This window comes from Anser cygnoides, chromosome 2 (genome assembly GCF_040182565.1).
Source record: "Anser cygnoides isolate HZ-2024a breed goose chromosome 2, Taihu_goose_T2T_genome, whole genome shotgun sequence".
Classification (NCBI taxonomy): domain Eukaryota; kingdom Metazoa; phylum Chordata; class Aves; order Anseriformes; family Anatidae; genus Anser; species Anser cygnoides.
Genome location: NC_089874.1, coordinates 159,108,963 through 159,133,746, shown reverse-complemented (window position 1 = coordinate 159,133,746; position 24,784 = coordinate 159,108,963). Strand labels below are relative to the sequence as shown.

The window sequence follows — 24,784 nt, the reverse complement described above, 5'->3', positions numbered from 1 at the left end:
AAGATGGTTAAGGTTTGCAATTTTTATTTATTTATTTTTACTAATACCAAATATTAACTTGGGTAGGGAGGGGTGATGTGTTTAGCACTGCTCAGATCAATATCATGGTCCACTTTTAATGTTTATATTTATTTCAAAGCACAAAAATTGGAGATTTTACATAAAAGATCTGCAAAAATGATAGGTTGGCAAATAATAAGAATAAGGAAATAAAGAGAAATAAAGGGCATAATAAAGAGAAACTTAAATTTGGATTGCTTTGTGGTTAAAGCACTGAAGAAATCCCTTCTGTGAAAGGGACCTGCTTCTCTGGTAAGGTGTGAGGGTGTGGTGGGTGATATCACATGATGGCTGCGAGTCCTCCATGGTGCTGCAAAAAACCAAATGTGATCAGAAAACAGAACAGGCAAATATAAATATGGAACCATAGCTGAGAATTACAACATTTCTGGCCACACCTATGTAAGAAAGATGAGATCACTTAGAAGATGCAGGTAACTGGTCAAAGTGATGTAGACCTAGAATTCAGTTTGATGAAAGCAGTAAAAGTTAAAAGGGTTTATTAATGTGTTCTGCGAATCTGGGGACAAAGACGGGCTCTCCTTTAAATGTCAGGGGAGGTGAGAACACCAGGAAAAACTTGGCTTTGAGCTATCTGTGAATAAAGCTAGAAATGAAGAGACTTCCAAGCCTCAGACATCAGATCATCAAGCAGTTTTCCTTGCTGAGAAGGAGAGGCAAAGGACCTGGCTTTGTCTAAGGTGTCCTCAGCTGAATGGCTAAAGACCTGCCTGCAATTGCTGCACCTTCCAACAGGAAGACTTTTTCAAGTGCTGTGTTCCCATAATTGTCGATGAGAAAACATCGACATCTCTTTCTTAGGATCAACATTTGAATTTACCATTTCTGTTTTTGTCAAAACCGCAATAATTTGGAGCACAGATAAACCCCTCTTGTCTAGTTGTTACCGAGAGAGGTACCTTTAGGTAGTTTTTCTTACATTTGTCTACTCCAAGGCTGTTTTCTTCCTTCAGCCTCATTTGAAAATCTCATTGTATTGACTTCAGCAACTGGAGGATGCTATGCTGGGTAGGCAACTGTTTCGGTGTTGTATGACTCCTCATAAGGTCTTTTTGCTATCCCCACTTTCTCAAAAGTAGGTGTAAGCGATTTGACTGCTTTTCTAAGTCAACGACAAACCAGCTGGATCTAGCCTGCATGGCAGTTTTTCTGCCATCTTTGAACATTGACTTGACCTTAAGAGACCAAATTTATGCTGTTTCTAATATTTTGTGTGTACTCAGCTAGGGGAACAGGAGGTTTGTGAGTACAGGCTAAGTTTGTCTCTGACAGGATTTATTAACTTTAATATGGTATAGCATAAACATGGTTAGATAAGTTGGCTCCTGTACAAAATATCACACAGGTATTGTATGAGTTTTTTATCCTGGTTTTAGATGATCTGTAAATTAATCCAAATCTGATATTTATCGTTATTTACGCCTCAAATCATAAGTAGAGCACTGGTTGTAGGAAACGAGGGTTCAAAAAAATCTCTCTTGAAAAAAGAACAATTGATTTCAGAATTCAGGTTTAGATTTTTATTTTTTATTTTTTTTTGGTAAAGGAGCTTTTTTTGTAGGAGAAGCCAGGGTTTTTCCTGTCTTCGTTTCATCAATACTTGGGAAAAACCATTCATTTATTGAAATTTGTGGATGCTAGATGCTTAGAGAGGGAAACAGAATTTGGTCCTTAGTAACTAGCAGTCTAAGTGGAGGCATCAAACAAAGTATATGTGTATTAAGAAAAGACTGAAGTGCTAGCACTTTTTCATTTATTTTTCATTTTTGTGCAAGATATGTAGGGAGAAGAGGAAAGAATGCAAGAAAATTCGTAATTCGAAATACTTCTTTTGGTAGATAAGAATGGATCAAAAAGCTAAACAGGAGAAAAATACTGCTTCCTGTAAGTCAAATTGTGCTTGCTCTTACACGTTGATGCCTATAGGTTTGTATAGTGGTTTTAGAAAGACCATGTTTCAGCACTGAGGGATGATGGAAAAAAAGTGGAATTGAAGGCTGACCATTATGAGCTTTCACTAGAAATTAGTCCGCTCATTAAATGAAAAACAGCAATATCCATGGGAAGAAATGAATCCATGGAAAAAAATTGGGTTGTCTATTCTTGTTTTTTAGTGGATTTTCTACTTGAAGGATACGGGTCAGTAGTGTTAACAAACACTGTTTTTTCTACCAATTTTTGTCACTAATTCTGTGAGATGGAAAATTAATCAAAATTTCTATTTTATCCTGAACCTACTCAGTAGTGAGCGCAACTGAGATAGGTCGTTGCTGTCTCTCACCCTATAGTTCTGTGTTTTTACGCATCAAATTTTCATGCATGTATTTATGCACTATTGCAGTGAAGTCCAAGTTAGAAACCTAGGTGTGAAAGAAATGATGATAGACAACCATTAAGAAAAAAGAGACGCCATCTGGACGAGCCCTGATGGGTAGGGAGGTATGTATCTGCGACTCTACCAATGTAGTTCACACAACCCCAAATCCTGTCAGATTTACCTTATGGAGTAAACTCAAGGTAGGCTGCAAACGTTGTTATTGAAGGGATTATTTCTTGATTCTTTCCAACCTAGTTGAACACAACGCTACCTAAGCTGTGATGGGCAAAGGAAATAAGTATTTCTTGTATGCTGTTGGGCTGCAGACGTGAATCTTGTGGCCGATTTCCAGGTTAGCTGTGCTTTGAGTGAGGGTTTGAACCGCTTGTCCTCCGGAGGTCCCTTCCAACCTAAAATATTCTTCGATTTGAAAATCTGCCTGCTCATTGGAAACTCGCTTGTTCTTCCCAAAGCCAGCAGTGTTATGTTGTTCCTGCCAGGCAAGCGCCCATATGACTTGGTTCCTCTATCACTTTCTCTTGTCCTCTATGACTTTGTCTTACCAACATTTGGCCTATTCTGTCATTATTATTATTGCTTCCAGAGGATTGATCCCTTTCCTTACCCTTTCTTCCTTTATTTTTCATCTGTAACAGAAGGCATAGTGCCAGTTTACGTTTAAAGCTCTTGGCCTCCAGACCCGTATTACTTTAAGTAGTCTGTTATTGAAAGTAGCGTGCGTTTACACGGTCCTGCTGTGTATGTCTGATTACTTCTTATTTTATTTGGAGACTTGGAAATACAGAGGGAAGGATATCTTGATGTAGAACCTTTATAGGTTGTAGGTTCAAGCTGTGAAGGGAACCGAATAGTTTTTGTCCATTTCCTAATTAACCATCATCTCCATTTTTAGGGGAAAACACATTTCAGGACATTTTTATTCTTGCTGCCAGTAGAAGAGGGAGCATTTGGGTGCAGGTACAGCTCTAGGTCACACCTAGCTCTAGGTCGCATCGATATCTATAGTTAAATAGATGGATTTAGCCTATAGCACTGCCTGTATTTAGGAGCACTTGCTGTGTTTTGTGGCGGTGGTGACATGGTGACTGCGTTAATGGGATGAAAGAAGATTGTCTTGAATGGCCGCCAGTTAGTCTGGTTTAACAGCCAAAGGATTTATTAAAGTTGCACTTCAGTGTTGCACTGATTTGGCTTTCTGCCTGCTCTCTGATCTCCTGCAAAAGATCACGATGGTACGGCATAGGCTTCCTGAAGTTGGAAATGAAAATACCCAATTCCTATTAATTTGTTTTAGATGATCAAAAGTGTAATTAAAATAGTTGTTTTATGAGTCTTTCCTTCAAAGAGAAAAGTCAATCAGAATTAGTGCCTCAGTAGTTTGAATTTATTCTTCAGTCTTGACATCCATTTCCTTCATCCTTCATTATCTGGAGCCAAAAGCTAAAACAACAATAATCTGAAGAAGTCTGAAAGATGCTGTGTAAATGCTCTGGTGTATAAAGCCTCTTTTTTACGGTGTTTCCATTTTCCTGTCATAGAGGTGTTTTCAGAACTTTGAAACGGAGTCTTTATTTTCTCTTTTTTTATCCTTTTAATGCAATTTTTACCCTTCAGAAAGTTAGAACAATCCTTTCTCACCCCACTGAAAAATACCCGGTGCTTTAAGAAAGAAGGCCAAAATAAGAACATGCAAGACAAAATAGCTGTCATGTTGTATCACAATATTTGCTTATGCTGATACTTCCCCAAGTGAATTTGATTAAATAGCAGTAACAAAACCTGATTTCTTGGCTAAGAGTTTCAAATGCATTCATTTCAGGTACCGTCAGCTTCAGTATTAATCTGTCTGTAAGATTGCCGTCCCTGGCAGTCACTGGAGAAGCTACGTGAAGTCTTGGCAGGCAGCGGCGTCGTGTGAAGTCCAACATCTTCCCTTATTTTTGTTCACTTAGTCTCTCCACTCCAGCTCACCCTTTCAGTGGCTGGGTCTTCCCGAGGGAGATGTCCCTCTTGGTGGCTCGGTACGCTCTCAGTCAACAACGTGGCCTTCAAAGCACATTTGCTCGGTTTTGGAAAATGCATACTGCTTCTAATTTGTTTCCTTACAGTTGGAAAGGGCAGTAAAAACGAAGAATTCTGCTCTAGCTTTGGATTTTTAAAGAGTAATAGTCAGTTCTCAGATGAAATCACTGGAGTAGTTTAATTTTCTGTCCCTCAGAAGGAGCGTTACTGAAGGTAGAGTAACTCTAAATCAGAATCCCGTGGTGCTGTCATTTCTGTCTAGTGCTGTAGGTGTGTTTAAAGCCTCCATGTCTGCACTTTTAAAATTACTCCTTGTCTTACGTAGTGCTTTCGGGCTATGAAAGATGGCAACATTTTGGAAACACTCCAGGTTTGACGTGTTGAGTCGAGAGTACGTACCCTCGGGGAACTTGTAAAGAAGGTTAATTACAGGTTTCTTCCCATTTTTTCTGTGTACATCTGCACTGGATAAGTGTGCTGAATTGGAAAAGAGTAAACATGTTTTTAAGCATAAAAGTTGTAGCTCATAAATCCATTTAAGTTCTGTTAAGGCATTAACAAGCTTGTGGGTAAGAAAGATCTAATTAATGTAACTGTTGGCACATGACAACGTTCCTCACCAAAGGCTGATAGAGAATCTGAGCTGCTGTGAGATAAGAAATGAGAGTTATTAATTGGTTGAGAGAAAGGTGACAGAGGAGTGAATAATCATTTTGTTAATTGTAGAAGTAAAGTCATCGTTGGAGTCCTTCTGGGATCCATGCTGGGCCCTGTGCTGCTCAGCCTTCCTGGAAACTGAGTGGGAAAAGGAGCGAGCACGGGGCTGGGAAGTGCCCTGCGAGTAAATCGTGGGCTGTAGAGTGGGAGGCCAGCTGCAAGGAATTACAGGAGGACGAGGTGATAAAATAGCAGATGAAACTCAGAGTTAATAAATCCAAAGTGATGAGCAGGGTGGAAAAAGAATCCAAACTTTAAATAGTGAATAGCTTCAAATAGCCCAGATGAGCTGTCTTTCACCTCTTAGGAACTGGATGTGGATTTTAATACATACATCTACGAAAACCTCTGCTCAGCATTCAGTAGGAGTTGAATACAAACCAACCATCCTTTTAAACAGACATTGTATCAGCACGTGGTAGGGTATTGTCACTTCTCTGGGAAATTATTTCCCACTGAAATTACATTTTTTAAATCCAAAATGCCTTTGTGTCGCACATAAATATTTCATCACCCTTTGTAATAGAATTTTTTCTTGGGGGTTGACAACTCATGAACTGTACTGTATTTTTTTTGGTTCCTTTCTTTAAAGTTTATAATCCTTCCAGTGTTAAGAAGCATTATCACGTCGTCTCATTCAAGTATAAAAGCAATTCTTCAGCAGCTTCGTTTCACACTTTGGAAAGATTAAACTTTCTAAAAATTGTACTTTTTTCTGAAAATTGAATTTTACTCTAGGCCAGTTGTTCTTAATTTGAAAAGAAACATGGCTGAAAGCATTCATTGTATCTGTAATTTGACCTTGTTTTCTACACATTCTGCAGTATTGTACCATATTCTGAGACTGTATGGTGATGATTGTCTTCCTGAAATTCTGTTTTCCTGGTATGAGTACACTAATCCTCTAACATGTTTATTTATAAATACAAACCTTTAATATACCTAAATGTTGGGTTTATAAAATAGGAATGTCCAGTCAAAGAGTTTAAACTAAATATTCATGCTTTTCTTTATCAATACCTCTTTTTGTAGTCTTTTCTTTATTCTAACATTTAATACCTCTTTCTTTCTGTTCTACTGATACCTCTGCTATTGGCATCTTAATAGTTCTTGTTTAATGCTATTTACAACTAGTGAATTGAAATGGGTGGAAATTACACGTGGTCCCACGCTTAGCTCAGGTTGCTGAGTATATTCGGGGGGATTAACCTGGTCGTTCCTTGGACTGGGACCTCCATCATCCATGCAGCAGAGGAGCACATCTGAGAAAGCTCACTGATGTTAACGTAACAAGTTCTTCGCCAGATTGCATGGTAGGAAGAGCATAGAGAAGTGTAGATGCTATTCGACTTGAGAACAAAATAAAAAATAAAGCAAGCTGGCACACATCAGAAATGGAAGAATGAATTATAAAAGTTAATTCAAACTCAGTACCCTGAAATGATTGGTAGTTTTTTTATTTTTATTTTTTTTTTACAATTATGGGATTGAGGTTTTTCTGTCAGCTGTAACTATTGGTAAGGTGGTTAAGTGGAAACTGGTTTAATGATTCTTACTCTCACAAAGTAAATTATTTACTTCTTGGTGAAGGTTTTGCTGTGTCACCAGATCTCTTCCTGACTTCTGCTCTGAGGGTTTCCGGAGCATTCTGACACATGCAGTTGGTTTCAGATTTGCACTGCTGAAGTGCAGCTTTAAGGAGAGGAGCGGGGAGTGGGTTGGAGCGTATTTATATGAGATTATTTGGGGATGGAATAGAGACTTTTCTCACTGATGGCAGATATGCTTTCAGATTTTTCAAATATTCTAAGGTATTCTAAGGTCCCCAGTTGTCTATTCTCTTCTTTCAGAGTCACCTTTGCCATGAAATGTGCTGTTGCCAGTCAGCTATTCACAAGTCTGTCCTTCAAGTGAGAGGGGAAAAGCAGTGTACGAACAGGAACAGCAACCTTTAACATTTTTTGAATCAGTTGAAAGTATTACAGGTTACATGGCAAAACTAAAAATTGCAGTTTGGATAAATTCAGGTATGTCTTGAAACTAGATACACCTGGTATAACAGAATAGAGTTTGACCAGAGGTTTAGTTTGGCTGCATGCCACAATTAAAATACAATTAAAATCATTTTTCCTCTATGTAAGTCTTCAGGAACTAATTTGGTTTTGGAAAGAATCTACTGAGTCATTGTTTGCAAGAGGATTTTTTTTTCTCTCTCTAAATTGTTTCAACTTAACAGTTTACCAGGTCATCTGTATTTTTTTCTGGAATGTTTATTCTTTGTCTGTTTTTTTTTTTCAGTTCCAATTGCAATGTATGTCAACTCCACAGAGCGCATGGCAGAATGTTAATTCTCTTAATAGGTTCTGTGAAGCACGTCTTATAAAATCCTGGCCATGGATGCATCTCAGCTAAAATCTTTCCCTTTGATTAACGAGGCCCCAGCATCTCAGCTGATGACCAGCCTTTCCTTCCAGGTTTACATGCATCAGAGAACCTTTGTTGTCAGCCTTATCTTTTATATCAAAAAGGTGTTAATGAGTTGTACGTCTCCCAGTGAGTTGGCAGAGCTTTGGCAGCTTCAAGGAGGTCTAACACCTGCTAATGCCAGTGCAAAAGCTTGGCAGGACCACATTTAACCTATTTGAATCCCAAACTGCCTTTGATCAGTTCGTTGTACTGTGTTCTTGAGTGCTTAATTTTAGGAGATTTATTACTTAAGGATTTTAGTATTTAATTCAAAATGTTTAAAATGAAAGCTGCCTGTTTGGGATTGATAAACGATCAAGTACAGTTTGATAACGATAATTATGATGATAATGATAATTCACAGCACTTTCTGAGCTCTGAAAGAAGATCCTTGTAACAGGATTCTTCAGGTTGGTGTGAACGAAACCAGACTGGATCAAGGAGAAACTTCAAAAAGTGTAGAGAACAAGGTTTCAGGGAACATACCTGCATTGAGAGTGGGGGTAAGAGCAGTGAATGACAGTTCATATAAACCAGCTGCATCCCTGTGATCCTGGCGTAGCTGAAATACCTCTTTCAGCTGGCCCAGGTTTTGAGAACGGTATTAGAACAAGCCTTTCCATCCAATCCTGTAGTTAGTGATGCTAAATCAAGGAGTTGCGGCTGCACACACTTTGCTATTTCTCACAATCCTGAAAAATAAACTATTAGGATGATTTACTACGTTTTAAGGCCCTGATGCGAACTGTATTATTCCGTGGGTGTTATAGTGCCAAGTTAGTGGAGGCTTGTCTTTAAGAAAGGAGTATGTGGTGGCAGTGACAGTCCACGTTTGTGATGGTTTTTTGTACATACTAGAAGTGGAAGTGGACTTTGTGTATAAAATAGAGAAACCTCTGGTTTTAAAACTGTTCACGCTGAATCCTTGTTTGTGTGTATTTGGAGAAAATATCAAAACTACATCTGAAATAATTGCCAACTATATTCTGTAAAAATAACAGATGAACAGCGTTAACAAAGCAGGCAGATTTTAATGAATGTATGTCTTAGTTTCACAACGCCTGTCTCTTGCAGACAATGAAACTGTATTTTTTAATTGTAGGGCCTGTGACTGTATCTTTGGGGTACCTGCGTGAAGCGTTTCACATCTTGCTGCTTTGTACACGTTGCGAGCGAAGTTTATTTTGCAGAAAGTAGGCAAAATGTGGGTTACGGCCGTAAATGCAATCTGTTCAGTTTGAATAAAGCTTACATTGAGGTCTTAACAGTTCAGTGACTGGAGGAGTGGTAAGAGAATACAAAATTAGAAAATTACACATAATAAAGCTACTTGAGTAGTAGTTTATTTTCCTGCTGCTCTTTGAAGAAAAGGGGGCAGGGAGGAAAACAGTATCTTTAAATAGCCTGCCAGGCTGCGGCTGCATCTAGTTCCTTGTGTGACAGATACTGCATTTCTCATTAATGGTACCTTGCAAGTGCCTCTGGTTGCCATAGGAACTATCTCTGAGCCCTATACATTAAATTTATCCTGACAAAGGTTATTGTGGCACTTCTTACTAATTGGCTTTTTTTTTTTTTTCCCCCTGCTATTTTTAACTCGTCGCCTCCCTGTGTGTTTCAGTTACACATCCTAAATGGAATGAATGGGCAGAAGGGCTGCAGGTGAGGAAACGCTGTGCAGGGCAGGGCTAATTGGCAGCCAAGCTCTGGGTTTTGGTCTTCAGTGCTTGGTCAGAAAAATCTAAATCACATCTTGCAGTGGGAAATCAAATGTTATCCGTTTTGTCCTTCAAATGTTTTGATATAAAATAATCTAGGTGCTCTTGAAACATGGTTTTGGTCCGCGCAGGCTGCTAATATTGTTTATCACCAAATATTAGTCATGTTGTTTATTACCAGCTATTACGACCAGCAGAAATACAAGGAAGTAAGCCACATCCTGAAGAGCTGAAAAGCTAATTTAAAGTAAGACTCCAATAAACAGAAGATAGCCCAATAAGGGGAATGAGCCTTGTGCTATATTGGCACCTGGGACAGGTCCTATATTCGTACGAACGCAGTTACCTGGTGTATGCTGGTACAGCAGGTTGAATTAAAAGTTATACATAGACTGATGATATCATTGTTTAATTTCCTGTACGTGTTTTAGAAGACTACTGCTACAACGTTTTCAGTGGCTGGGTACTCTCAAATTTAATTGCGTGATTGACTTCAGTTACATTTTCCAGGCTCAGTATTGAGACAGCAAAGCAGTGACTTGATGAGCAGTCCCACAGTATGCATTTAACGGGTACAGAGCATCAGAGAAGAAAAGTTGTAGGTAAAATAGGGGGGTTGTTAAGCACCGTGACTTTTTACAGTGTGGAAGGAATAGTCCAATTCTGCTGATCAGCAAGAAATGTGATTACAGCTGTGATAAGATACAAAAACGTGGCCGTAAAGAAGACAACATGACAGGAGCTGATCACACCGTGCCATTAGAGGAAGGGGAGGGAGGGGCAGAGGAGTCTAAACCCTTCAGTAAGGTGAAGGAGACGGGTGCACATTCAGCCCACTTTTACACTCGACTGATTTCTGTGGCAGAGTTCACCCAGAGGTGCAGGCAGCAGTCATTTCACTGCCCGCTTTCTTTCCAGCCATGTGAGAAGGAGAAACGTGCTTAAAGCTGCCCAGCCTTTAAACACTGAACTTTCTGGTGTTAATACATTTCAATACTGATGTAGATCAGAATTTAAGCTTAGGGCACAGCAAACTTAAAAAGAGTTAGAAACGTAGAAGTTAGAAATGTTTGTTTGCAATTGATTACTTCTGAAACAGTAAGAGTCGTGCATTTAATTGCCTTGAAGCCCAGGAATACATCCACATTTTAGAAACTTTAGAACTTCTTAGAAAGTTTTCTTTCTATGCTTTGTCAGAACGAATTTACAAGGACTATAAATTCATACCTGGGAATGGGAATTTGCTACAAGATCTAGGAAAGTCCCCATGGAAATCTGAAGGAAATGGAAGGACATTTGGGAATTATATACCTCATCAAGGGCTATGCAGGAGTATGTTTCATTCAGTGTTGCTTTTTGTGATGTATAACTTTGACCAGAAGCTTCTTGTTCCATATAAAAGCAAAATGGAAAGCTCTAGAAGCATTGATTTTTTTTTTTTTTAGTTTTCCTCCTTCAGCTTGAAGGAGAAGGTGGAAGACAAGCCTCATTCTCCTAGGTATTTGGTGCTACAATTCCTAACACTGTTGAACTTTCTAGATTTTCCTTTGTTCATCGCTTGGTCTGTCTGCACAGACTTCAGAACCGATATCTGCTGGTTTTCGGAAACTTCAGTCATTCAATGTAACAGGTAGTGAACTGGAATAACGAAGTCTGTCTCGCATGGTTTTTTTTTTTATCCATATGCTAAAGTACATTACAAAAGAGGTGTGTGTTGTGATTTGGGGCCCGAGAGACAGAACAGTAAGCGTTTTTCTGGCTGTCACTCAGCAGGAAGGTGCCAAGAGCAGAAACACAATCTGCCTCGCTGGGTTTGCCGTAGCCGTTGCTTTTCAGTGCTGAGTGCCCTGGCAGCAGCTGAGCATCTAATACCTACCTGAATATACCTATGCGGCGATTCCAAGCGCTGGGATGTATAAAGAGCAGCTTGAAGATTTTCAGAACTTTTTAGATGAAATACATCAGCACTAGTGGGCTGAAATGTAAATTATGATTTACAGTCACGTAGAAAATTACAACAGCGGTAAAGACTTTTTTTTTTTTTTTCCCCTCTCCTGTGGTCAGCCCTGAAAATGCCAGAGCCCTACTGGAAATCTAAAATTAAATACTGAGGAAAGAAAACAGCATTCAAATGCTGTTATAATGTCTCAAGATTTTGAGGCATTTAAACCTAAATTTTATGTAGCAAATTACACTCATTTGCTGCGTAATTGAATTTCTAGCTGAACACCTACTGAAGAGTTTTTCTTCCCGTGTTGACTTCTCTATTGTGTTGACCATTAACCATAATTGTTGTTCCATCTCTTCGCAGTCCTACCCAGCAATTTTATATCTTTGTGTTTTTTATAAATTCATTGACAATGGGCTGTCTTTTTCTTGTGCGTGTGTTCTTCCCAACACAAAGTGATTCTCATCAGTAATTAAGATTTATACTTGCTGCTGCAGGAATTACAAAAGATTAAGGAATAATACAGAATTAGGCAAAAAGAAGAAAAATACTAATTTAAGTTGCAGCAGTGCATGTGTTCTCAGATCTTTCACTTTGGCATACCGAATGTACCTAATACAGCATAGATTTTTCATTATTACAGGGGGGACTATAAAATATATTTCTGATCCTGTGGTAGAATATTTTATTGAATTTTGAATCACAGCATAATAGAATGGTTTGGGTTGGAAGGGACTTAAAGCCCATCTAGTCCCAACCCCCTGCCATGGGCAGGGACACCTCCCACGAGCCCGGGTTGCCCAAAGCCCCATCCAGCCTAACCTTGAACACGTCCAGGGATGGGGCATGCACAGCTTCTCTTTCTCCTCTTCAGAAAAGACTGTTTCATCCTAAGATCACAGTCAGTGACTTGTGGAAAACCACAGAAAAGAAGGAAATGAGAGAAACAAAAAGTTATCTGTAGTAGTAATCTAGAATCTGGACTGGTTCCAGATACGTGGCACAGTTTTGGAAGTACTGCTCTTTTCTTGACCAAGTAGGTGCTGGAGTACCTTAACCGGTGTACATACAAAACAGTGTTGGAGTTTGGATGTAGGGGGAGAGATTTTTAGCAAGAGTTGTGATACCACAACAGAAGACTGGGCTAGAGTGGAAACCTCATGAGACTACTTCTTACAAGAACATGGACCAAATTTTTGACAAGTTGAGGTGCTGAAGGTGGTGAAGAAAAATCTAAGGTAACAGCGAGTTTCAGTGGAGGTTAATCATTTACCTGATTTTTAAAAGAATTTACGTTTTAAAGAATTTAATTAAATGTACGCTTTTTTTCAAAATCTGCCTTGCAGAGTGTATTAAATCTAAGTTCCAGATAACTAAGTGGACTTAGAAGCTGAGTGGATTACTCATGCAGTTAACACATTTCTCTGCCTTCTTGCCATCTGAATCCAATTTATGAGTGATTCACCATAAGAGGTTTGTGACAGCTCATGGAGGGTAATGGTCCAATAAAATCTGCCACCAAAAATAATTTGTTTGAAGTGACATTAAATTTTATCTTCATGCATTAAAATATAAATCACAATCTCATGACAGCTTGAGCCCTTCAATTTTTTTTGCTTTGTATTATTAATGACAGTAGAAATGCCTCAAATAATCAGGAAATTCATTTCAGACCATTTTGGTTTGGATGTAATTGCTCCATCAGAAATTTTCATGAAATATGTTTTCATGGAATCACAGGATCCTTTAGGTTGGAAGGGATCTCTTGAGGTCAGCTAGTGCAACCCTACTGCTCAAGGAGGGCCACCCAAAACAGGTGCCCAGGATTGTGTCTAGTTGGCTTTTGAATATCTTTGAGGATGGAGATTGAACGACCTCCCTGGTTAACCTGTTCCAGTGCTTGGCTGTCCTCAAACTGGGAGAAAATAAATAAATAAATGTTTTCTCATGTTCAGATGGAATTTCACATTTTTTAATGTGTCCAGTGCCTCATCCTGTTACTGGGCACTAGTCGGAGGAGTCTGCCTTCCTCATCTTCATTTCGTTTTATCATGTATTTATACATGTTCATGAGATTCTACCTGAACCTTCTCTTCTCCAGGCAGAACAGTCCCGGCTTCCTCAGCCCTTCCTTCATATGAATGATGCTTCAGCCCCGTAATCATCTTAGTAGCTCCATGCTGGACTTACTCCAGTAAGTCTGTATCTTTCTTATACTGGGGAGCCCAGCAGCAGACCCAGTGCTGCAGATCCTTCTCAGCAGTGTTGAGTAAAGGGGAAGGATCATGTCCCTTGACCAGCTAACATGGAATTTGGGTTCATTTTCTCTACAGTTTTGTCGTGCCACTGGGGAGAGAGCTCCTGTGACATATTGTGTGTTATGGCCTCTCCAAAGCACCTAAGTGGTGGGAAGAAAATCACGAATCTGGGCACCTCCAAAACACTTTACAAACCGACAGAATCAAGACTCGACTTAAATTAAAATTAGATCCGATTATTTTACTAAGAATTACCTAAATTCTGTAAAAGATAAGTAACTTTATATGCTGTGAAGCAACACACGTGATTTTTTTTTTCCTTCAGAAAGTTGAAAAATATTTCCAATATTTTATTCAGTTTCTTTAAGCTGTTCTCCTTCATCACTTTTTCAAGATGGCTTTGCTGGCTGTGCTGATAGGATATGAAATCTAGCCAGTCTTCCTGCCCAGATCCAGAAAATCAGGATTTCCTTTGCTTTTATCACGGCATTCATCTTAGTCATGGGTCTTCTTCACGCTAGCAAAGACACCTTACTGTTTTTCATCATCTAATGGGAAATTTTCATTGCGGTCATTTTTTCTAAAAATTTGTATTGGCATCTCGTGCAATTCTCCTTAATCCATTCTGTTCAGATCTGACCTGTCAGAGATTTGTAACTCACTGATTTGTAGATAATATGTGTATCACTTGGAGGTATGCTGGAGAATCGTAGAATCATTGAATGGGTTGGGTTGGAAGGGACCTTAAAGACCATCTAACTCCAACCCCCCTGCCATGGGCAGGGACACCTCCCACCAGCCCGGGTTGCCCAAAGCCCCATCCAGCCTGGCCTTGGGCACCTCCAGGGATGGGGCATCCACAGCTTCTCTGGGCAGCCTGTGCCAGTGCCTCTCCACAAATTTCTTCCCAATATTTAATCTAAATCTATCCTCCTTTAGTTTAAATCCATTCCCCCTTGTCCTATCCTCCCTGACAACGAGTCCCTCCCCAGCTTTCCTGTAGGCACCCCTTTAGGTACTGGCAGGACGCTGTAAGGTCTCCCCGGAGCCTTCTCTTCTCCAGGCTGAACAACCCCAACTCCCTCAGCCTGTCTTCACAAGAGAAATAGGAGAAAAAATCAAAAGTTAGTTGTTCAGTTCCGATTTTTTTTTTTTTAATGCTATACGGTAATCAGAAACTAATTAGAGGTTCGTAACTGAGAGCTTAATTTATTAAACGTGCAAACATTTGTAATTTTCAGATGGTGGCTGCATTTGCGATTGATGTATGATCTGTGAGATTAAAAGTTATTAGGGTTTAAACTCTTTAAATTCTAGGAGATGTTTTCCCTGCCTCAGTACTGTTAAAACAAAATTTGGTTTGGATTTAAATGGTTTTGTACCCTCTTCTCAGGAAAAATATTTTGCTTTGTTTTGTTGAAGAAAAATTACAAATAGCTTATGTCCATCTGTTCATGCATGAAGACTGAATAGATGCTGATCAAGAGTAGAATACATGGATCTAAAAGAAGTTAACAGGTTTTCAAAAATGCCTTGTTTACTAGAATATATTTGTGTTGCTTCCAAATTACAGCTAAGCCTTAAGGTCAGGATACTAGAGGAAATGCGAGCATTGGAGGTGTATTTCCCTTTAGTGGTGGTAAAATAATACTTAGACATTACACAGTACCGGAGCGATCAATTCTGCATACCTATTTCTGAAGCAGAGGCATCTGTGCAACTAATTTGCTTCATTGCAACCCTACATACAGTCTGAAAACGAGTCCATCCATGTTCTTGATCATAGGCAACTGCAAGAGGTTGTTTCGCAGTTGTACGTAGTTGAAATATGTATATCAGTGTATAAAGTGGTTGGTTGGCTGCTTTTCCAACAGGAGGCAACCCTGTTTTTCTTCCACATCTATCAAGATAAGGATCCTGATAATTAATGTTTTCCAGATGTGACTTCCTGACAACCTCAGCACGTTTCAGTCACGCGTGGCATTGTGTGAGGGTCTCTGAGTAGGTCACACATTTGATTTTCTTGGAAGATTGAATTCTATACATCGTAAGTTCATCACAAAGAGTATGTGTGTAAAGGTTTGTTACAAATACCTGAGTAATTACAGCAGTGTTACTGGCATGTGATTAAACCTGCTGACTTAAACTCATTAAATATGCCTAAACCCATTCAATTTGTTTCAGGTTACAATAGAGGTGAGCCCCTGATGCTTTGTCCAGTCTCTACAATATAACACAGGTTTTGCTTATACAGCCTGTACTAAAATACATTTGACTTTGGAGAACAAGAAGCAGGTTTTAATATTTTAAAATCTTAATATTTAATTTTCTTCTTAAGTTTAAAAATAGTAAGTTTTTGCTTGATTTGGAACCTCTTGGTTATTTTAAGAGCATTCAGATACAGAGGTAGAAACTGCATGACAGATGATGAATTAATTAAATTAATTTCAGACACTAAGACGTAGTAGAAATATAACTTCTCTTGCACTTTATCCTTACTTGGGTGTGGAGAACTGTGAAAAGGTTCATAAGCAAAATGGTAGAAGCTGTAGGAATTATTCCAGGGACATGGGATTCTCTTCTTAACATTAGAAAATTGAGCTCAAACAGGTATTCTCTGTTGTACTTAAGTTAAAATAATGGCATATATAATGAAAAGTAAAAGGGAAGAAGACAAAATGTATTTTTTTTGTCAGCTCTTAGCTGTGTAAGATCCCCCCAGTAGCAGTGTGCTTGGGAACCTTTAGGAATTTAGTGTGTGCTGACATCTCCCTTCATGTTCAGAAGAGGAAGAGGTTCTGCAGTCCGGATCTCCGTGCTGTCTTTTGGTGAAAGATTCAGCCTTGGCACCTCTACTGCATGTCTCACAGAAACGACCAGGTCAGGTCCAATTAAATGCTGGTCTAGCCAATGTCCCGTGTCTAACTGAAGCCAGTAGGAAAATGCCTCAGTAGCATTTATAGGAACACAGGGCATGCACCGAATCTGAGAAAAAGTTGAAGCTTTCTATTACCAGATGTTATTCTGATGAGCTAACTGAACAGTTAGACGGAAGCATGTTTAGCTTTGATTTAGGCTCCCAAAACTTTTCAATAAATGGCAAACCTAGCAAGGGATCAGCAATGCCTTGCAGACCCCACGTGGGCTGCCTGTGGCATGTCAGAGTTTCTCTTTTTATGTACTATCAACAACTTTAATGCGGTGAAAAAGCACAAAGTTACAATTCCGTGGTTGAAAATTCACTGCATTAAAGACTAACAGTGAATCAGATATGTTTTTCTGAATCTATACTGCAAAACGTGCTGAGAGCTAATCACTTGCAAAGTCATCATTTTTCACACCTGGTTCAGGTCATACAAAGCAAACCTATTCACATTTAAGCTTAGCGTCTAATATATTTACACGGATGGAATGATTTAACACAAAAATAATCATTACAGGGTTTTAAAATCATTTGAAGTAAATAATATATGTTATGACAGTATTCCGTTGCTGTTTTCAGATTTTTTTAAAGCACCATTATGCATATTTCAGTGCACTTTTTTTGTTTTTGCTTGCTTTAATTCAGAAACGCCTAACAAGTTTCTGAACCCGTACTTGTTCTATTAGTGTTGGTAGCAAACCTGTAAAGGTTTTGAATGATGTGCAGAACATGCTGATGAAGCAAATGATAGAAATTAGGAGAAACAATACTTCCAGAAGCAGTTTTAGAGAAGAGTGGCAGCATGCACAAGACACAAAAGCAGCGATGTGCTCAGCCCAAGTTCTCTGATGAGCAGTTCTGGAGCCTCAGCTGTCACCCAGCTGCTCTGTACCGGCCAGGTAGGCGACGATGGTACAGAACTGCCTTTGGCTAGCAGGTGAGTAATGGCCTATTTTAAGAAATCCTAAGCAGACAGCGTCATCTCTGGGGTATTGTATCTGGGTGATACATTAAAGGTAGATTAAAACCAATTTTTCATCCCAGTAGAAAGCTGAGATTAAGCAAGTGCCTGATCCAGAAGGGTGTTCGGGGCTGCTGGGCCTGATATTTAGAGGATCAGAGAACTGAAATGATCTGCAGGCTTAGGAACGGGGGGTGAGTGTGGCCAGAAGCGGAGCTGAAGGCAGGAGCCCGGGAGGTTCGTGCTGGAAGTTTGTGACAAGAGCAAGGACAGAGTTTGGCTAGGTTGGGTGGCCAGATCAGAAGTAGAAACTGGAACTGGGACCAAACAAACAAGGCAAAAGTGTGACAAAAAAAAAAGATGCCGCAAATTGGGCATTTTGTAATAGGAATTCAGCCCAGTTCTCTTGATTGTAATGTAAATAAAAAGGAGCAAGGGTCAGCTGGGTCAAACACAGCAGAAGTGTGATAGACGATAATGATGTGGCCATACAGATTTGATCTTGATGAGATATTTGTAATCCTTGTTAAGACTGTGAAATGGCAGAAGCAGGGATTAGGTTGGAGAACATCAAAAACTGATCGAAGGAAATGAATTTGAAATAATAAGTTTGGATAACATTCAGTGATTTCAGACCTAGGCACAGAGATTGTGTTTGGGGACAGAGAATATAAAGAGCGAGGATTTCTTAGGCTGCAAAAATGCATTGTAAGGAAAGAATGTAATAAACTAGAGAGGAAAATGAGAGAAAGTAGGAAAAGAAGTTGTGAAGGTGGGAAAAGAAGGATATGAAACAGGAAGGTAAGTGCTGGTGGAACAGCTAGAAGGTGTCGGAGGAGTGGAGGATTCAGGCAAGAAGAGTTAATCTTTGTGTATAAAAACCCCAGACTCTTATTTCATATTTTGTGTTGGTAAGGAAGAGAACCAAGAGGAGAATTACGCTCATAGCCTCTCCGGTTCTCAATAGTAAAAGCAGTCCCTCCTGGCTGCAGATGCCCCTCTGACACCCAGCCTTTGGCTGTGCGGTTTGTGTTTGTCTGCTTCCTTAGGCTCTGTGTTCCTCGGGGTAAGTCTGAGTCATCTTCAAGACCTTGGTCTGCTAAAGCAATAAAACAGCTTTCTTGTCTATAAAATAAAGGTCCAATTTTGCATGGTGTGCCAGAAGAGAGATTATATTTGACAGTTTCAATATTTTGATTTCACACCGTGCCCCATTTTGAATTGCATCTGTCAAGGTAAAGGAAAGGTTTGCTCTTACAGGGACTGTTGTCTATAAGGCATGATAGTCTTATTATGCTGCTCAGAAAATTTGGGTATTTGTCTTCGGCTTTGTCTTCAGAGGGCGAAGAATCAGTTTCACTTTGGGTATGATTAAAAAGAGAAAGAATCAATAAGGAATTAAATAGTCATAAGTCAGATAGAAGCTGATTATGATGGAGAGCTGTAGCACAGGTTTCTAACTTTTTTTTTCCTAGATAATAAAAGGAAAGTGCAAGAATTAGAAGTAAAAGTTACTGAATATAAATAATAACAAATTCCCAAATGAGCTGAATTATAGTGATTTAATGTTTGGGGTACGAGGCCTGTCATTAGTTCTGTGTTTTGTGCTTGCGTTCGCTAGCAGTAATTAATTTTAAAATAACTTGTTTTGAGAATATCGGCATAACCTTAGAAAATTGTTTCAATTGTTTTGCTAATTTGCTCCTTACTTGTATGATTTTAGGCATTTACATTGGAGAACACTTATTAATACATAACGTAGTGCCTTTGAGATAAAAGCAATAATGTGACAGGTCAGGGACATGGTAGCCGTGGCAAAGGCAGGACACTAATTAATTACTGTAACATTATTTAGACTCTTCAAACCTCTTCAAACCAATATAGACTCTTTCGAGTTATTGTGGAGTCTCTTCAAGATGCTGCTGGTTTGTCAGGAGCGTGTTAACGAAGGTCTTCTGGCCTGGTAATTCAGCAGGAGCTGCTGCTGAGGAAGGAGCCCCAGGGCTTCTTTGCTACACGTGGGTGCAGCAGGAGATGGACAAGGAGCATCAGGTACCATAACATGCACATCTTCATCTGATTTAAGTGCTGAGAGTACCAGTGAACAGATGGGCACGCTAAAAAATCTGCTTTTATGACTAATCTTTGAAATGCTTCAAACTGAGGAAAGTTGTGTGAAGGAAAACGAAGTTAATGGAACCAAGAAGTGTAAAAATTGAGAAATGGTCTATTTTTTAAAAAAGATTTACAGCCATTTAATGTCATCCTGAAATTTGTATCAGTTCCATAATAATAGAATCTCGGATAGTTGCTCTTATGTCATGAAGCATTATCAAGACAAGCTTTATAGCTGGAGACTTTGAATTTCACTGAGAATCTGTGGAACTGTGGTTGAGGGCAAATGCAGTGATCATTGTCGATATTTTTGTGTTGCTGGAGTAAGATACGTGTTTAGGTGTCAAAAAGAGAACGTGAGAATGAGAAGCTTTACGATTGTGATGGTGGAAGGCTGTCTGTTAATGCAGAATGAATGGATATGACACACAATGTATTATTTTAAATTCATTTAAGTGTCTTATAAGCACTGCATGGTGCTCTGTTGCATGGTAATGAGAAGTTTGAGGGAATAATCCAAGATTTTTTTTTCTGAATCAAGCAAAAAGTCATCCCCGAGCCCCAGTTCAGGACCGTGCTGAGTCCTGAGTCTTAGCAATTCGAGATGCTCCTGGAAGATAAATGATGCTGAGCTTGGATGCACTAACTTCTATTCTTTTTTTATTTGAGAAGGTCATAGGACTTTTACTGTTACAGCAAATTCTTCATCTATCTGAAGTTTAACGATGCGTGTTTCAGCTGAGCTATCTTGCTGTACTGTGGTTAGTTTTAGCCATGTCTCTGAACCATTCTCTCCTCCTCCTCGTGTGACACTAGCACTTAGGAGGTTCCCACTAGTTTCTTGGCATTATGTGCTCTGTAAATACCATCTAGTGTTGCTGCAGAAAGTCGCTGAGTAAATGGGCAACCTTAAACAAAACTTGTCTTCATGTTACCTGTTTATTAGTCCCTGGATGTTAAAGTGCTGAGTTCTGCAGCCTGTGTCCATCAGATGGACCTGGGGTACATCTTCGGGTGTTCACCTGGAGTGTGCGTTATGTCTGCCCCGTATCACCCCTGGGTGCACGTATAGCCACGTATAAAAGTCAGCATTATAAAATCCCTTACGGGTTCTCTTTCGCGTCTTGCTCCCCTTCTCTGTCTCACTTATTCCCATCTACTGTCCTTCTCCCTCTTCTTCTTAAACCCCTCCCACCTCAAATGAACAAATTTCTGAAGCAAAACAAGATTTTGCCTTTTTTCCCTCCCTCCCTTCGGGCAATATTTTCTCTAGAAGCTGATAACCAAAGGTTGGAGATTTCCTTACGGTGAATCCAGTTTTGTGAAATGAGTTGAAACAACGATACGAAACGTCTGTACAAGGAAACTGCCAATTTTTGTGCGGGCAGAGATAATGAGCAGATGATCCCACAGGTTCTTGCGTACAGTTCTCCTCTGGTGCGTGAACATGTTTTCTGAGCTAACTATGCCTTATGCAAGCAATCTTTCAAGTACTTGAATACAAAAAAAAGCAAAAACAAACCACCCCAGCTCTGCATAACTTCACCTGATAAGCAGAAATGCTTTTCTTCTGCATATGACATAAATATTTATTTCTGTAGAGCAATGTTTTGGTCTGTGTTTTTCAGCCATTGATGTTTGAGAATATTTATTTATTATCAATTGAAATTTTTTTCCCCTTTGCTTCCCAATTATTTATTAGTAAGCCTAACCTGGAAGCAGGAACTATTAGAGGACTGACATTCTGGAATAGCCTTCAGACAGGCTTTTTGCCCTTTCGGTCTTCCTAAATAGCCTGAAGACAGAATTAGATAATTTTATGAATAAGTTTGCGGAACCATGCACATCATCACGCTCTGCTCAGAGACTGCACAGTCTCTCTAACAGCCCGTTCTGGTGTTTGACCACCCTCACAGTAAAAAAGGCTTCTGCTATATTTAGCTGGACTTTCTTGTGTGTTGCTCTGTGCCCGTTGCCTCTCGACTTGTACAGGATGCCACTGAGAAGAGCCTGGCTCCACCTTCGCTCCCTACGCTCAGGTGTTTAGGCACATGGTAAGATCCCCCTGAGCTTTCTCTTCGCCAGGCTGAGCAGTTCCAGCTCTCCCACCCTCTCCTCACATGATAGTCCAATCTCTTAATCATCCTCGTGGCCTTGGACTGGGCTCTCCCCACTATGCCCAGGTCTCTCTTGCTTTGGAGAGCCTGCGACTGGTCCCGGTGCTCTCGATGTGCATCACCGGTGCTGAGCAGAGAGGAAGGGTCACCCCTCTCCACCTGCTGGTTGTACTTTACCAAATTCACCCAATTTTACCAACTTCAGGGGTTCTGTTGGCCTCCTTCTCTGCAAGAACACGCTGCTGGCTCACGTGCAGCTTCTCCACCAGGACCCCAGTGCCTTTTCTGCAAAGCTGCCTTCCAGCCTCACCCAGCTGCTGCTGGTGCCTGGGTTGTTCCTCTTCTGGGGTAGGACTTTCCTTTACATAATAGACTGGTTTTTGCAGCTGGAAGCTGGACTCCATGCCCCTGAAGAATTTTTCCAGCAATAGGTTTTAATTAGGTTAAGGAGAAGAATAATGTTCATAATCTGCTTATTGTTTTTTTTTTTTTTCCCCTAGGAGTTTAAACTGAACCTGTAGCTTAAGGATTTTCTCCAAACACATAGGATGCAGTGGATCCACAGAAGCACACATTTTTGCATCTTGGGAAATAGTAGCGCAATAGGTCTTAATTTCAAAATCCCACTGTATTTACATTAGAGAAGGAATACAAAATACTGCACTTTTTGCAATGTGGTTTCCTTTATTTTGGTGCCTTTTTATTATTTTCAAGGAAAAAATGAAAAATTGGTTGTTGATTTGAGATGCCAGCTCAAAATTCATTCCTTTTTTTTCCTAGTCCTTGATACAGATCTTATTTTTTATAGGTCTAGTTATAGATACCATGTTTTTAAGAGCCTCTCATTAGAACATGACCGAGTATCTCCTTATCATGAATGTAATGATAGTCATCTCAAAACTATTTGCAGGAGTTATTCACATTTCAGTTAAAGTTTCCAACTTAGAAGAACATCTTGACTTGCAGGAAGCACCAGGGAATTCGGACAATGTTTTCTCTATAGGTAATTCAGCTGCAGTTGGAAAGTGCTTTAAAGCTTGTCTGCGGGGTGCTGCAACTTACATTTTCTTCTCAGAGGCAATATTGTTTAAATTTTTCCTCTGTCCTGACTCCTGGTAGCATCGCTTTGATCTCACCTGATGTTTGATGAGTCTTTTCCCAATGAAGAAAACAAATGGAAATTTGACATCTTGTGGAAAGAGTTTCTTTCTGAGTTTCGGCTAGCGGTAAATCAATTCAGCTTTCTTGCTCTTGTCCCTAATTAGATAAGTATTCTACAGAGCAGAAGCCATTTATCTCTATTGAATCAAAAAAATAGATTTATTTGAAAATGTATTTGCTCTTTTCAATATTTTGTTAAGGTTTCCACCCACATAAATATATGAATTTTCATATTTTAATAAAGAGTCAGGCATTTTCCTTGAAACACTATCCTGACCAGTAACGAAAAAGCATTAATTTGTATCAGGTGTCATTAGGTGGGTGCTGGAGACACTTTCTGCCCTGAAATGTGCTGGAAGAATTTTGTTATTGTACAGCAAAAAATCTAATTTATTTTGACATGCATCGATGTTTGACTGCATTGTCTTTCTTCAAAGTTGTACCCGCCAAGTTCCTCTCATTTAATGTAATACATGATTCTTAAAGTGTTTCATAATTTCTCCCAGGAAGCTATTCATCTGTCCAGTTGAAAAGAGATTCTTAAAACAGAGGGAAAGAAGCTGTTTTAGTGCTCATGACTTGTTTTAGGCTGTATTGCCCAAACTTAATAAATCTTATCGGTAACAATGAAACTGAAAATCAAATAGAACTGTTGAGGAAAGTAGGCTTTCTGCTCCTAGTTTTAGCTAAAAACACGAAAGAACCTCAGGACGCCATGGTGGTAAATCTATTTTTAAAAGAGAGCATTGCTATTTAATGAAATGCTGACCCCAGGGAATGCAGCAAAGAATAATCAGAGGCACTCATCACCTGTGACAGGCTGCAGTATTTCTGATGGCTTTGTTGCAGCCTATGCCGTCTTTCTTTGGTAATCAAATACCTTCTGTACCAATTTCTAGGGAAAACATTAGTATTTAAGAAAAGCACAGTAAGAAAAAGAAGTATAACTGGACGTGTTGGGCGAATGCCTGAAACATCAGATTTGAAATATTTAGCCTCCTTAAACCAGAGGTTCAGATCCCAGGAGGGTTGGCTTTGTCTTTTCATCTCTTTTCATCTTTCATCTTTTGCAAGCTGGATAAAGTCAACTCGATGCGGAATCATTGAAGTCCCTAAATTGTCTTATCAGTGAATCACTTTACGGGTGTTCAGAGTGATATTGATAGTCTAAGACTCTTCCTTAAGGGCTACAAATAGGAGCTTTCTGTCTTGTGATATGATATTCTACCAGGTGTAGACCTGCCAAAGCCAAAACCAAGAAAAAACCTCAAGGAAATGTGAGCCCCAGTCACTGTTGCTATTTCCATTATACTTTTTAACTCTGAGAAACGTGAAGTCTGTGAGAGTATAGGCTGTTGTGTACTAAGGCTGATTTGACTTTCGCCAAGGTCTTCTCTCATGGAAAAGTGAAATTTTGTTTGGTTTCCTAGTAAGTAGCAGTGTGGATTGAGGTGTAGCAGACATGTGCATTGCAAGTTAACCAGGATTTGGGCAGGAATCATTAGAAAACCCACATGGACGAGGTTTCTGGTGTAGTGTGGTCAACATAGTTCATGCTATCTGCATTCATAGTGATGGGGCACGCTGGACTACGCTGAATTGTTGAAAATGACTCCTTAATGCAGCTCAAATACATCTGTCTTTATTCTCCTTTAGTACATAATTAATAAAGAACAGAAAGGACACTCACCAGAGTTTAATTTCAATTAAAGTTCAAGTAAGTATGCTCTGAACACCTGTTAAGTGGTTCGTTGGTGAGAACTGTATATTTGGGCTTACTTCCTACATCTCAAGTCATTTTTGCCTGAGGATAACTCAACATAAATTGATGCTGAAGAACCGTATAGAAATAGCTGTGAGCTGCTGGCAACACCTTCACTTCTGTCAATAGTATTTTCTTTAACGAAAACTCTTTGTAGACTACAGCCTCAGTTCTTTGGGGTTTGGAGCATAATTTTC

The 24,784-nt window shown here is 39.5% G+C and overlaps 1 protein-coding gene across 5 annotated transcripts in view; it reads left to right on the top strand.

Annotated features, from left to right (window-relative positions):
• Positions 1-24,784, top strand: part of TRAPPC9 (trafficking protein particle complex subunit 9) — a 468,771-nt gene that overhangs the window by 164,079 nt on the left and 279,908 nt on the right. The gene's annotated exons all lie outside the window — the stretch shown is intronic.